Source organism: Oncorhynchus masou, chromosome 27 (genome assembly GCF_036934945.1).
Source record: "Oncorhynchus masou masou isolate Uvic2021 chromosome 27, UVic_Omas_1.1, whole genome shotgun sequence".
Classification (NCBI taxonomy): domain Eukaryota; kingdom Metazoa; phylum Chordata; class Actinopteri; order Salmoniformes; family Salmonidae; genus Oncorhynchus; species Oncorhynchus masou.
This window is the reverse complement of record NC_088238.1, coordinates 30,604,097-30,617,345: the sequence shown is the minus strand read 5'-3', so window position 1 is coordinate 30,617,345 and position 13,249 is coordinate 30,604,097. Positions and strand designations below refer to the sequence as shown.

At 42.9% G+C, this 13,249-nt stretch overlaps 1 protein-coding gene across 2 annotated transcripts in view; it reads left to right on the top strand.

Annotated features, from left to right (window-relative positions):
• Window positions 1–2,429: 2,429 nt before the first annotated feature.
• Window positions 2,430–13,249, top strand: part of LOC135515979 (zinc finger protein 800-like) — a 55,720-nt gene continuing 44,900 nt past the window's right edge. For both annotated transcript variants that reach the window (XM_064939891.1, XM_064939890.1), the window contains exon 1: window positions 2,430–2,592. The gene's annotated coding sequence lies outside the window, so the exon portion shown is untranslated. The remainder of the gene's footprint in view (window positions 2,593–13,249) is intronic.

The following is a 13,249-nucleotide window of genomic DNA, read 5'->3' as shown; positions in this document are numbered from 1 at the left end:
GATATTTGAGTTATTTAAACAATAAGGCATGTGTGTGTGTGTGTGTGTGTGTGGGGGGGGGGGGGTAGGTATATGGCCAATATACCATAGCTAAGGGCTGTTCTTAGGCAAGATACATAGCAGAGACCCTGGACACAGCCCTTAGCCGTGGTATTATGTCCATCTACCACAAGACCTCAAGGTTCCTTATTGCTATTATAAACTGGTTACCAACGCAATTAGAGCGGTAAAAATAGATGTTTTGTCAGCCAATCCGCATTCAGGGCTCGAACCACCCAGTTTATAATGAATAATATACCATCTTTGCGCCAATCTTCGTACCATTAAGCCTAGAGTGCACTATTTGCCATGTACACATTTTTATTCAGCACGTGATTAGCTAAGCGACACTTTCGGTGCTCACGCGACAGTTTGCGGTAGCATAGCAACAAAATGCTGCAACACCCTGCTAGCGAGGACCATAAGGTTATTGGAAGGCACCATCATCATGGCATTCCATGGAACCTGTGGGTAGCCCATCTCTCCACCTAGCCTAGCTCTTCACTATTAAGCACACTAGAACATTTAATGCTGGAAATCACATTTTCCTAAAGGAATTCACAACTGTTGTAGAAACGTTATTACATTTGAGCAACATTTTATTAATCCATATGGTAAGCTATTTGGCAAGGTTGTTTTTATGTCAAAATTGAATTTGGCTATCCAAAAAAACTCAAATTCACAGACTGGGTGCCGCCAACCTGGACACAGAGGTAGACATAACTTAGTAAAAGTAAACCGAAACACTCCAATTAGTATGGTATGTTACTTTTCATCAGTGGCGGTTGGTGGGAGGAGCTATAGGAGGATAGGTTCATTGTAATGGCTGGAATGGAGTATTGGAATGGAGTCAAATATGTGGTACTATTAAATTTATCCATTCCAGCCATTATAATGAGCCCGTCCTCCTATAGCTCCTCCCACCAGCCTCCACTGCATTTCATATGGTATGTACTAATTTGTGGATGTCCATCATCCCTTTCGTATAATATGTTATGAATTCCAATTCATATATGTTACGAATTGCAATTTTGTACAACATGTTACGAATTGCAATTCATACAATGTGTTATGAATTTCCAAAACGTATATGTTAAGAATTCCTATTTGTTTTTAGCTAACGTTAGCTAGGTGGTTATTGCTAACATAAGGTAGGGGACTAATGTTAGCTAGGCTAGGGGTTAAGGTTAGGAGTTAGGTTAAAGGGTTAAGATTAGGGGAAGGGTTAGCTAACTTGCTAAATACTAGAAGTAGTAAGTAGTTGCAAAGTTGCTAATTAGCTAAAATGCTAAAGTTGTCCATGATGAGATTCAAACACACAACCTTTGGGTTGCCAGATTGTCCAGTTATACACCCACCATCCCCTCGACCAACCACCCTATTATGTAATCTTCTGTCTTATGTCACCATATCAGACAAAACATATCATACTAATTTGAGTGTCCCGGATATAGACTAACTATATTATGTCTAGTCTATGAGACCAGGCTGGTGCCGATGCTCGACATGCGTTGTTGTAACCAATATTAACATATCATTACAATTCATAATCTGCATTGACTAATTGTAGCTATGCTATAGGACTACTTATGCAATATGGAAATATAGGCTTATCTAATAGGCTACTCGAATGTTCTAGACTAAACTTTAAAAAAACAAGATTAGATTATCAAATGATGTGTTCTTAAGGGAAATTTGATTGCGGTCTTCCTGTGTATCACAAGGGAAATGTTGAAATATAGAAAGGTGTCATTATTATAATATAGGCCTATTTTATGACATATAAAAGTAAAACTAGGTTGAATCAATTATTTGATCCTTAAATAAACAAGTGCATCATTGGATAGGCTACTCGTCCACTTCAACCCGCAGGTGAACAATTGCAAGGTTGCGATTTTGTGGCAAGATAAATAATTTAGATTTATTGAAATAAATGTATTTTTTCCCAAAATGTTGGCATTCTTGTGTTTGGCCTATTATTAAATCAACTCCAACACAGAAATTATAAATGGCCATTGTGCAACATTTCCAACAGTTCCAAATCGCCAGATTATTCTTTACATTCTGCTTTAGCGTTTTACGACTTCTCCCAAGGAATAATGCACTTTTATACACGAGAAGTATGCGCAGAAGGGAACAAAACGAGCTAACGTTTCGGTTTAATTTGTGTGTCCTGGATTCTGGAAAGCCTGTGCGCGCGCTTAGTAAATGGAGCACTAAACGGCCTGAATTTGGCAACAGTGTTCCTCGATCACGGGGGGTCAACTATTCCTCTCCTACCCCCCAAAGTGCCAACGACACTGGCATTTATAAAGAAAAGTAGAAGTGCTGCACCTTTGCGCAGCGGCCGCCTTTAGCTGAAAGGTTCCCTCTGAGTGCACAAAGGCAGCTGCTGTAGGAACTGTTCAGTGCGAGAGACGAGCGCTGAGAGGCGTAATAAACAATCTCCGGCTAGCTACAGACAGGGACGCGGACTCGAAGTAGCTCCCCGGCCCAAGCCCGTAGTTTTACTCCGCGAAACCGGATTCCATCGTCAGGTTCAGACTTATACAGGTAAGAACTATTCTTAACACATTTATATTCGCCCTAAATGTCTGATCGAAGACCTGGAACGCGTTATGGAAGCGTAAAAGCCATCGCCTTGGCTCCCCGAACGTGGTTGTTTTTGCAGAAAATGGCGTCATCCTTCTCTTGTTCTGCCTGTCCATGGAGGGGAGAGGAATTGGTTTCGGCGACTCAAACTCGACCTTAAATAATATTTCCAGGAACTCAAATACGACGATAGTTACAACTAGATGTATTTATTCATATTTCATTGTTAAAATTAGATTTGTTGGTAAAATCTAGTCGTTATAAAGACGCGCAAAGCCGGAAGGGTCACCGGTCTGTGCGCCAAGCTGCTTCTTGGAAAAGGTGGCACAGAGCCGCAAAGCGCAGGGTTTTACATTCGTAATATCGTCCCCTCGGGAGAGTCTTTACAAAGCCAAATATCTGAGAGTGGTTTAGGGATTTCCCTCAGATGGTGATGGATGTGTTTATGTGAGTGTTTGTACGTTCTCTTTGTATTTATTTTGTCTGGGTTAGCCCGTTTTTACGCCGCACTCCCCTGCCATGCTGCAATATGTAGAAGGGGCCTCTCTTTTACGGCTTGAAAGGTGCATTTTGTACTTGGCTTCTGCTTTGATCAAGTTAAGCTGGTCTTTTGTTGCTCAAAATACTGGCGTTTTGAGGCTGACAATATAACCGTGTAAAGGAGATTTTCGGGGATAATGGGGCAATGCAAATCGTGCCATGAGAACGGCAAACTGCCCTGCGCCCTGGCTCCCAGATTGCCAATGAGGACAGACTGAATCAAATGGTCTTTTGGACAATCACGTAGTTAGCACAAAACTGGGGAAGTCCAGTGCTACGCAACGATGTGCTGCTTTGCTCATATCTATGGAAGCCCATTGACACAATGTCAACAGGCCTACTATCTCAAAATTCAATCTAAGTAAAAGAAAAATGTTGATACTATCTCAAAATGTTCAGATACTAAGTCGAAATTTTGAGATGGGCCTACATAAATCAACATTTTGAGATACTAAGTTGAAATTTTTAGATAGATCTCTAGGCCTATATAGGATACGCCCCCCCCCTCCCCCCCCCTCCACAAAAAGTTGTATTGTCACATACACTGGATAGGTGCAGTGAAATGTGTTGTTTTACAGGGTCAGTCAAGTCATAGTAGTACAGCACCCCTGGAGCTCAAGGGCACATCGATTTTTCACCTTGTCGGCTTGGGTATTCAAACCAGCGACCTTTCAGTTACTGGTCCAATGCTCTAACCACTAGGCAATGTGCTGCCCCAGAGTGAGGAGCACAGAGTTTCTCCTGATCTGGTAGGCAAACCTAACTAGGTAAAACTCCAGTCCAAGTTGTAGGGTAGGACATAGTAATAAATCAAATATAAAACAGTTTTATATGGGCTATGATGGGACCAGATTTGTTTCTAATCCGGTCATATGTTGTTTTTGTTTTTTACTCAGGGCCCTAGCGAGGAAGAAACCATTGAAACCCTGTCAAAGTGCAGCAACCTTGTACTTGTTCATATTCATTATATATTTTTTTAAATAAACTAATGGGGAGTCCTTTACACAGACAAAGAGACAACAATTGCAATTGGACAATAAAACTAACAGGGCTGAGTTTGATTTATTCAGGGTTGCATCATGTAAGGCCTTTGCATTTGTAATTGAAGAGTTAATCAAACAGTATGTCATCACTATTGTGTTGATTGATTCATTCCAATCAATAATTTTGAATTAAAAATGTCTAGGTAGCCTAGCCAGCCAAAGTTTGAATATAAACCACATTTGTGCTGTAGTGGTGGTTGTTAGCTGTGGTTGTTATCAGTACCCACTGGGCACAGACGTCATTTCAACGTCTATTCTATGTTGATTCCACGTAATTTCACTCGAATTACGTGGAAACAACGTTTATTCAACCATTGTGTGCCCAGTGGGTAGGCTACCGTTGCTCAGACTGAAGCACCAATGAATTGTGCACGATTTGACAAATCATGAGGCAAATCAGTCTAAACAACAGTAGGCTACTTTGTCCCATGGTTTCAATGTTTTTGGTTCAATATTTTGTATTAAACCAAATCAAAAGTGGTGAGGCAAATACCAGCTGACCATTCCTTTGCTGGTGGCCCTTCTGTGCTGATCTCTGCAAAGTGGATAGATGGAAATCGCCACACAATGCCACAAATGAAGAAACATGTCCCATATAAACTCAGCAAAAAGAGAAACGTCCCCTTTTCAGGACCCTGTCTTTCAAAGTTAATTTGTAAAAATCCAAATAACTCCACAGATCTTCATTGTAAAGGGGTTTAACACTGTTTCCCATGCTTGTTCAATGAACCATAAACAATTAATGAACATGCACCTGTGGAACTGTCGTTAAGACACTAATAGCTTACAGACGGTAGGCAATTAAGGTCACAGTCATTAAAACTTAGGACACTAAAGAGGCCTTTCTACTGACCCTGAAAAACACCAAAAGAAAGATGCCCAGGGTCGCTAATCATCTGCGTGAACGTGCCTGAGGCATGAGGACTGCAGATGTGGCCAGGGCAATAAATTGTAATGTCCGTACTGTGAGACGACTAAGACAGCGCTACAGGGAGACAGGATGGACAGCTGATCATCCTCGCAGTGGCAGACCATGTGTAACAACACCTGCACAGGATCGGTACATCCGAACATCACGCCTGCAGGACAGGTACAGGATGGCAACAACAACTGCCGAGTTACACCAGGAACGCACAATCCCTCCATCAGTGCTCAGACTTTCCGCAATAGGCTGAGAGAGGCTAGACTGAGGGCCTGCAAGTCCTCACCAGACATCACCGGCAACAACGTCGCCTATGGGCACAAACCCACCGTCGCTGGACCGAACAGGACTAGCAAAAAGTGCTCTTCGCTGACGAGGTGGTTTTGTCTCACCAGGGGTGATGGTCAGATTTGCGTTTATCGTCGGAAGGAATGAGCATTACACCGAGGCCTGTACTCTGGAGCGGGATCGATTTGGAGGTGGAGGGTCCGTCATGGTCTGGGGTAGTATGTCACAGCATCATCGGACTGAGCTTGTTGTCATTGCAGGCAATCTCAACACTGGCATTACAGGGAAGACAGCCTCCTCCCTCATGTGGTACCCTTCCTGGAGGCTCATCCTGACATGACCCTCCAGCATGACAATGCCACCAGCCATACTGCTCGTTCTGTGCATGATTTCCTGCAAGACAGGAATGTCAGTGTTCTTCCATGGCCAACTAAGAGCCCGGATCTCAATCCCATTGAGCACGTCTGGGACCTGTTGGATCAGAGGGCGAGGGCTAGGGCCATTCCCCTCAGAAATGCCAGGAACTTGCAGGTGCCTTGGTGGAAGAGTGGGGTAACATCTCACAACAAGAACTGGCAAATATGGTGCAGTCCATGAGGAGATGCACTGCAGTTCTTAATGCAGCTGGTGGCCACACCAGATAATGACTGTTACTATTGATTTGGCCCTCCGCCCCCTTTGTTCAGGGACACATTTTCAATTCCTGTTAGTCACATGTCTGTGGAACTTGTTCAGTTTATGTCTCAGTTGTTGAATCTTGTTGTGTTTATACAAATATTTACACATGTTAAGTTTGCTTAAAATGAACGCAGTAGACAGTGAGAGGACGTTTCTTTTTTTGCTGAGTTTATGTATGATCTACTATATCAAAATGTTGATGTAGGTAGGTCTATCTTTACATTTTTAGGTAGTAGACGTTTAAAAATTGTTTCTTGGCTTGAATAGTTTTCCATATGTATCGACAGCTGCTGAAACCACCTGTGTTTCTCCACAATATTTTTGGGCGAACCTTTTGTAAATACTTGGACTTGGAGAAAAGAGCACACAATACAGTATTCATGCAGCCCTTTATCCGGGCGCCCGTATGGTCTATGTATGAATGCAGTCCCAAGTTTCACTCGCTGGCTGCCCTGCCCTCCTCTATCGTCAGCTGCATGCGTCCTAGCAGAACGTAGCCAAGTGCTGGCTACCATTGATCCATGTTTAGCGAAGTCACTATAAGTCGCTGTGTCATTTCGCGTATTGTGTTGATTGGGCCATCGTATTCAAAACGTAACCATTTCCACACTGGCTACTGCACCCGTTCTCTCTCGTTGCACAATTTATTAAGTTGGGCTGGCGAGTTATGCAACGAATCCTAACATAATATGCTGGCTAGTGGCTACTGGCATCGCCACATCTCCCTGCACGGAGGGGAATGTTATAGTTTTAAATGCGGGGTGAATAGTCATCCAGCCACATTGAATTAGATCTGTCAAATTTGCAAATCACCAGTGGCATTTGCGTCACAGCCCGCGGCCCTCACACGCCCATGGGATATGGAGTTGCTAATGGAGACTGCTACCCGTTGAAAGATAACTGTACACCCAAACGATAACAATCAATGCGCACTCGCTAGTGGAGACGAGTTGGAGATGTTATGGAACAGTGTAGGCATCGTATTATGGTGTTTTCTTTCACGGATTCGCAACATCTCTTCCTCATTGCGTGGAATGCGTAAGGGGATGGTGGCTGGCTGGCTCACATGGACTTTTGCTAATCAGTGAGAGCAGTTCACTTCGTCCTTCATGTTTGACAAGACACATTGTGGCCATTGTGGTGTCTCTGGTGTCTATCTCGCGACTTCTCAAAATATGGATATATTTTTTCCACTGTATGGTAAATGTACATTTTGTTTGACCGTAAAGCTCTTACGAATAGCGCACACAATAAATACTCGATAATGAATCATAAAAATAAAGCATCCTTTCAGATTAAAGCGGGGGAAACGCTGTACCATTTCTGGTTTCATCCCGAGTGGGGTGTATTACCCAACTGAACGTTTGGTTTTGTTATTGCGCCCCGTTGGGCACTGCACATGTTATTTACACTTGTCTAGGGTCATTTTCTGCTTTCAAACAAGAAGTAGTATTTCATTTTTTTTCTCATTGACAAATGAAAATCATCTGAATGCATTTGAATTTGACAGTGTTTAGCTTGTGGAGATGAGGGATATATTTTGGTTATGTTGGGTTATGATTTGAAAGTATAGGCCTAAACATTGCCCACTTTAGAAATGGATTTCTAGCCCATTTTAAGAAGACTAGCAGAGGGCAAAAGAAAGCATGCCTATATAATGCTATTGTTATGTATATTTTTGGTCTAATTCTTCTTCAGATGAATTAAAATGACCAGGAGAGGGTTGCATAACTGAATGTAAAACATCCAAGCCCAGCCTATTGTTATTGTTAGATAGGATTTATATTGTCAACTTTATCAATCACTCACTATAAGGGCAGACTTGCATTATAGTGAGCTGGTGGTCTGTCTAGTCTAGTGGGTGTGTTTATGGGGGCAGCAGCCTGTCTCCATGTGAGGTTATGGTGTGCTGGTGGTCTGTCTAGTCTAGTGGGTGTGTTTATGGGGGCAGCAGCCTGTCTCCATGTGAGGTTATGGTGTGCTGGTGGTCTGTCTAGTCTAGTGGGTGGTATGGGGCAGCAGCCTGTCTATGGTGTGCTGGTGGTCTGTCTAGTCTAGTGGGTGTGTTTATGGGGGCAGCAGCCTGTCTCCATGTGAGGTTATGGTGTGCTGGTGGTCTGTCTAGTCTAGTGGGTGTGTTTATGGGGGCAGCAGCCTGTCTCCATGTGAGGTTATGGTGTGCTGGTGGTCTGTCTAGTCTAGAGGGTGTGTTTATGGGGGCAGCAGCCAGTCTCCATGTGAGGTTATGGTGTGCTGGTGGTCTGTCTAGTCTAGAGGGTGTGTTTATGGGGGCAGTTTATGGGTGTCTCACACGGGTTACAACGTGAACAGAAACATCCCGTCTTTATTCCAGCACTTATAAACTCATCCCTTTACGCACAGAAATAATTGCTGTGAACTTTTCCGTTATTTCTTCATTCAATTATTTTCACTTCCTACTGCCTAGCAGGAGTCTTGTGCAGGTGTGAGTTCAGTACTTTGACAGCAGTGTACATTTTTAGTAAGCAACGTTAAAGGGGAAATCTCGGGTTCAAATAATGACAAGTCAATGACCCCCGCCACTGATTTGGTAAATAGCTTAGGGATGGGGGTGGAGAAATGTAACCACTCTTAAAATTCTAAACAGAGCTATGGGTGCAAGGATTGACCATCCACAAGATTTTTATTTTTTTTAGTTTTCACCATGTTTTGAGGCAATACAGTGTTTGTCTACAAATCATTGTTTACTAGCAAAGGAGTAAAACAAGCTTATATTTTGGGTTCTGATGGTGTAAGACAATTTGGCTAACTTACGTGGCATTTATGAGTTATATTCCTCAAGAATCAATGGGACGGTTGCATGTCATGAATTTAAAAGTAAAAAAAAATGGACGTAGCAATCACAGATTTACCCTTTAAATGACTATCTTGTGAGTTTGTTCCGGTAGCAGTGTATGTCTCCACAGGCCCACTGATAAATACTCATATTACCTGAGTGGGAACAACTACTTCTGTCTCTGTCTCCATGGAAACACTTGAACTGTGTTACCAAGTCTTCATCATCAGGTCCCCTCTCTGATGACAGCTGCACGTTTTCTGATTGAGCCTCACAACATGCACTCAGAGAGCATTACCACTGAACTCTTCATTGAACGTGCTCTTGTATTTCTCCCCGCTCTGAAACTGCGATGACCACCTTCCTCCCTGTGAACTAGGCTAGGTTTGGAAGAATAGAAATCTGAAAACTAGTTTTGTTCTTGTCTGTGCATATTGAGGACAGGTACAGCGACTTAACCAAAACATTTGCAAAGTACCTTACAGTAACCTAAAGTGAGTCAGCAAAACACTAGCACAGTGACCAGGGAAAACTACCTGGAAGGAAAAAACTTTGAGAGGAACCAGACTCACGATAGGGGGGTTTGAGTCTTCAGGCAGTAGTGCTAGAATAAAATAGTTACTGTGGCATCTTCTCTGATGACTTCCAAAGCATGGACTTTGTCACCATCTGGTGACCAATATGTGGTACAGTCAGAGACGGTACCATAAATCAACTTCACAGTGCATTGAACGTACAGTATCATGTGTGGGTGGGTATATGGGTTGGGCAGTCTCTGATAGAGGCACTCGCATACTCTTTTCTTTGAATAATGAACTCAGAAAAAAAGAAACATCCTCTCACTGTCGACTGCGTTTATTTTCAGCAAACTTAACGTGTGTAAATATTTGTATGAACATAACAAGATTCAACATCTGAGACATAAACTGAACAAGTTCCACAGACATGTGACTTACAGAAATGGAAAATGTGTCCCTGAGCAAAGGGGGGGGGGGTGGTCAAAATCAAAAGTAACAGTCAGTATCTGGTGTGGCCACCAGCTGCATTAAGAACGGCGTCTCCTCATGGACTGCACCAGATTTGCCAGTTCTTGCTGTGAGATGTTACCCCAATCTTCCACCAAGGCACCTGCAAGTTCCTGGCATTTCTGAGGGGAATGGCCCTCGCCCTCACCCTCTGATCCAACAGGTCCCAGACGTGCTCAATGGGATTGAGATCCTGGCTCTTCGCTGGCCATGGCAGAACACTGACATTCCTGTCTTGCAGGAAATCACTCACAGAACAAGCAGTATGGATGGTGGCATTGTCATGCTGGAGGGTCATGTCAGGATGAGCCTGCAGGAAGGGTACCACATGAGGGAGGAGGATGTCTTCCCTGTAACCCACAGCGTTGAGATTACCTGCAATGACAACAAGCTCAGTTCGATGATGCTGTGACACCGCCCCAGACCATGATGGCCCCTCCACCCCCAAATCGATCCTGCTCCAGAGTACAAGCCTCTGTGTAACGCTCATTCCTTCAACGATAAACGTGAATCCGACCATCACCCCTGGTCAGACAAAACCGCGACTCGTCAGTGAAGAGCACTTTTTGCTAGTCCTGTTTTGTCCAGTGACGGTGGGTTTGTCTGGTGAGGACCTGCCTTACAACAGGCCTACAAGCCCTCAGTCCAGCCTCTCTCATCCTATTGCGGACAGTCTGAGCAATGATGGAGGGATTGTGCGTTCCTGGTGTAACTCGGGCAGTTGTTGTTGCCATCCTGTACCTGTCCTGCAGGTGTGATGTTCGGATGTACCGATCCTGTGCAGGTGTTGTTACACGTGGTCTGCCACTGCAAGGACGATCAGCTGTCCATCCTGTCTCCCTGTAGCGCTGTCTTAGGCGTCTCACAGTACGGACATTGCAATTTATTGCTCTGGTCACATCTGCAGTCCTCATGCCTAAGGCACGTTCAGGCACATGAGCAGGGACACTGGGCATCTTTCTTTTGGTGTTTTTCAGAGTCCGTAGAAAGGCCTCTTTAGCGTCCTAGGTTTTCATAACTGTGACCTTAATTGCTTACCGTCTGTAAGCTATTAGTGTCTTAACGACAGTTCCACAGGCGCATGTTCATTAATTGTTTATGGTTCATTGAACAAGTATGGGAAACAGTGTTAAACCCCTTTACAATGAAGATGTTTATGATTTATCCTTGAAAGACAGGGTCCTGAAAAGGGGATGTTTCTTTTTTTGCTGTGTTTACATGAAGACTTGGAAGTGTGCTGACAGTCAGGCAGGTGTCTCTTCAGGGATGTCTCTCCTCAGACTTACAGTGCCTTCAGGAAGTGTTCACACCCCCCTTTACTTTTTCCTACACCTTGTTGTTACGAAGTGGGATTAACATGGATTTAATTGTCATTTGTTTTGGTCAACGGTCTACACAAAATACTCATGTCAAAGTGGTCGAAAAATTCAAACATTTATTAAAAATGAATACAAAAATGAAACACTAATAACATTAATAAGTATTCAACCCCCTGAGTCAATATATGTTATAAACACCTTTGGCAGTAATTACAGCGGTGAGTCTTTTGGGGTCTCTAAGAGCTTTGCATAGCTGAATTGTATAGTATTTGAATAATTTAAAAAATAATCAAGCTCTATCAAGTTAGTTGTTGATCCTTCCTAGACCACCATTGTCAAGTCTTGCCATAGATTTTCAAGTTGATGTAACGATATTCGTAGGTGGAAGAAGGTGAAGAGGACCAAGGTGCAGCGTGGTACGTGTTCATGGTAAATTTAATAAAAAAACTGAACACTAAAACAAAAAAGCGACACAAACAAAACAGTTCTGCCTGGTGCAGACACACAAAGACAGAAAACAACTACCCACAACTCAAGGGTGAAACCAGGCTGCCTAAGTATGGTTCTCAATCAGAGACAACGATTGACAGCTGCCTCTGATTGGGGACCATACCAGGCCAAACACATAGACATACAAACATAGAACAAAACATAGAATACCCACCCCAACTCACGCCCTGACCAACCTAAAATAGAGACATAAAAAAAGGAACTAAGGTCAGGACGTGACAGTTGATTTGAATTGAAAACTGTAACTAAGCCACTCATGAGCATCTTGGTAAGCAACTCTGGTGTAGATTTGGCCTGTTTTAGATTATTACCCTTCTGAAAGGTTAATTTGTCTCCCTGTGTCTGGTGGAAAGCAGACCGAAGCAGATTTTCCTCTAGGATTTCTCCTGTGCCTAGCTGTATTCTGTTTCTTTTTAACCTAGTCTTTGCCAATGACAAGCACCACCATACTTGAAAATATGAAGAGTGGTACTCAGTGATGTGGTGTGATGGATTTCCCCCAAACATAACGCTTAACAATAAGTTCATTTCATTGCCGCATGTTTTGCAGTATTACTTTAGTGCCTTGATGCAAATAGGATACAGGTTTTGGAATATTTGTATTTTGTACAGGCTTTCTTGTTTTCACTCTGTCATTTAGGTTGGTATTGTGGAGTAACTACAATGTTGTTGATTCATCCTCAGTTCTCTCAAATCACAACCATTAAACTGTTTTAAAATCACCATCAGCCTCATGGTGAAATCCTCTCAGACAACTGAGTTAGGAAGGATGCCTTTATCTTTGTAGTGACTGGGTGTATTTATACAATGCCGTGCAAAAGTATTCACCCCCCTTGGTATTTTTGCTATTTTGTTGCATTACAACCTGTAATTTAAATAGATTTTTATTTAGATTTCATGTAATGGACATACACAAAATATTCAAAATTGGTGAAGCAAAAAAAACGGAAAAAAAACTTGTTTTAAAACATTCAAAACTGAAAAATGGTGTATGTATTTGCCCCCTTTGCTATGAAGCCCCTAAATAAGATCTGGTGCACCCAATTACCTCCAGAAGTCACATAATTAGTTTGATTTCACACAGGTGGACTTTATTTAAGTGTCACATGATCTCAGTATATATACACCTGTTCTGAAAGGCCCCAGAGTCTGCAACACCATGAAGCAAGGGGCACCACCAAGCAAGTGGCACCATGAAGACCAAGGAGCTCTTCAAACAGGCCAGGAACAAATTTGTGGAGAAGTACAGATCATGGTTGAGTTACAAAAAAATATCGCAAACTTCGAACATCCCACAGAGCACCATTAAATCCATTATAAAAAATTGAAAGATTATGGCACCAGAACAAACCTGCCAAGAGAGGGCCGCCCACCAAAACTCACGGACCAGGCAAAGAGGGCATTAATCAGAGAGGTAACAAAGATTCCAAAGATAACACCGAAGGGAAGCTGCAAATCTCCACAGCGGAGATTTAAGT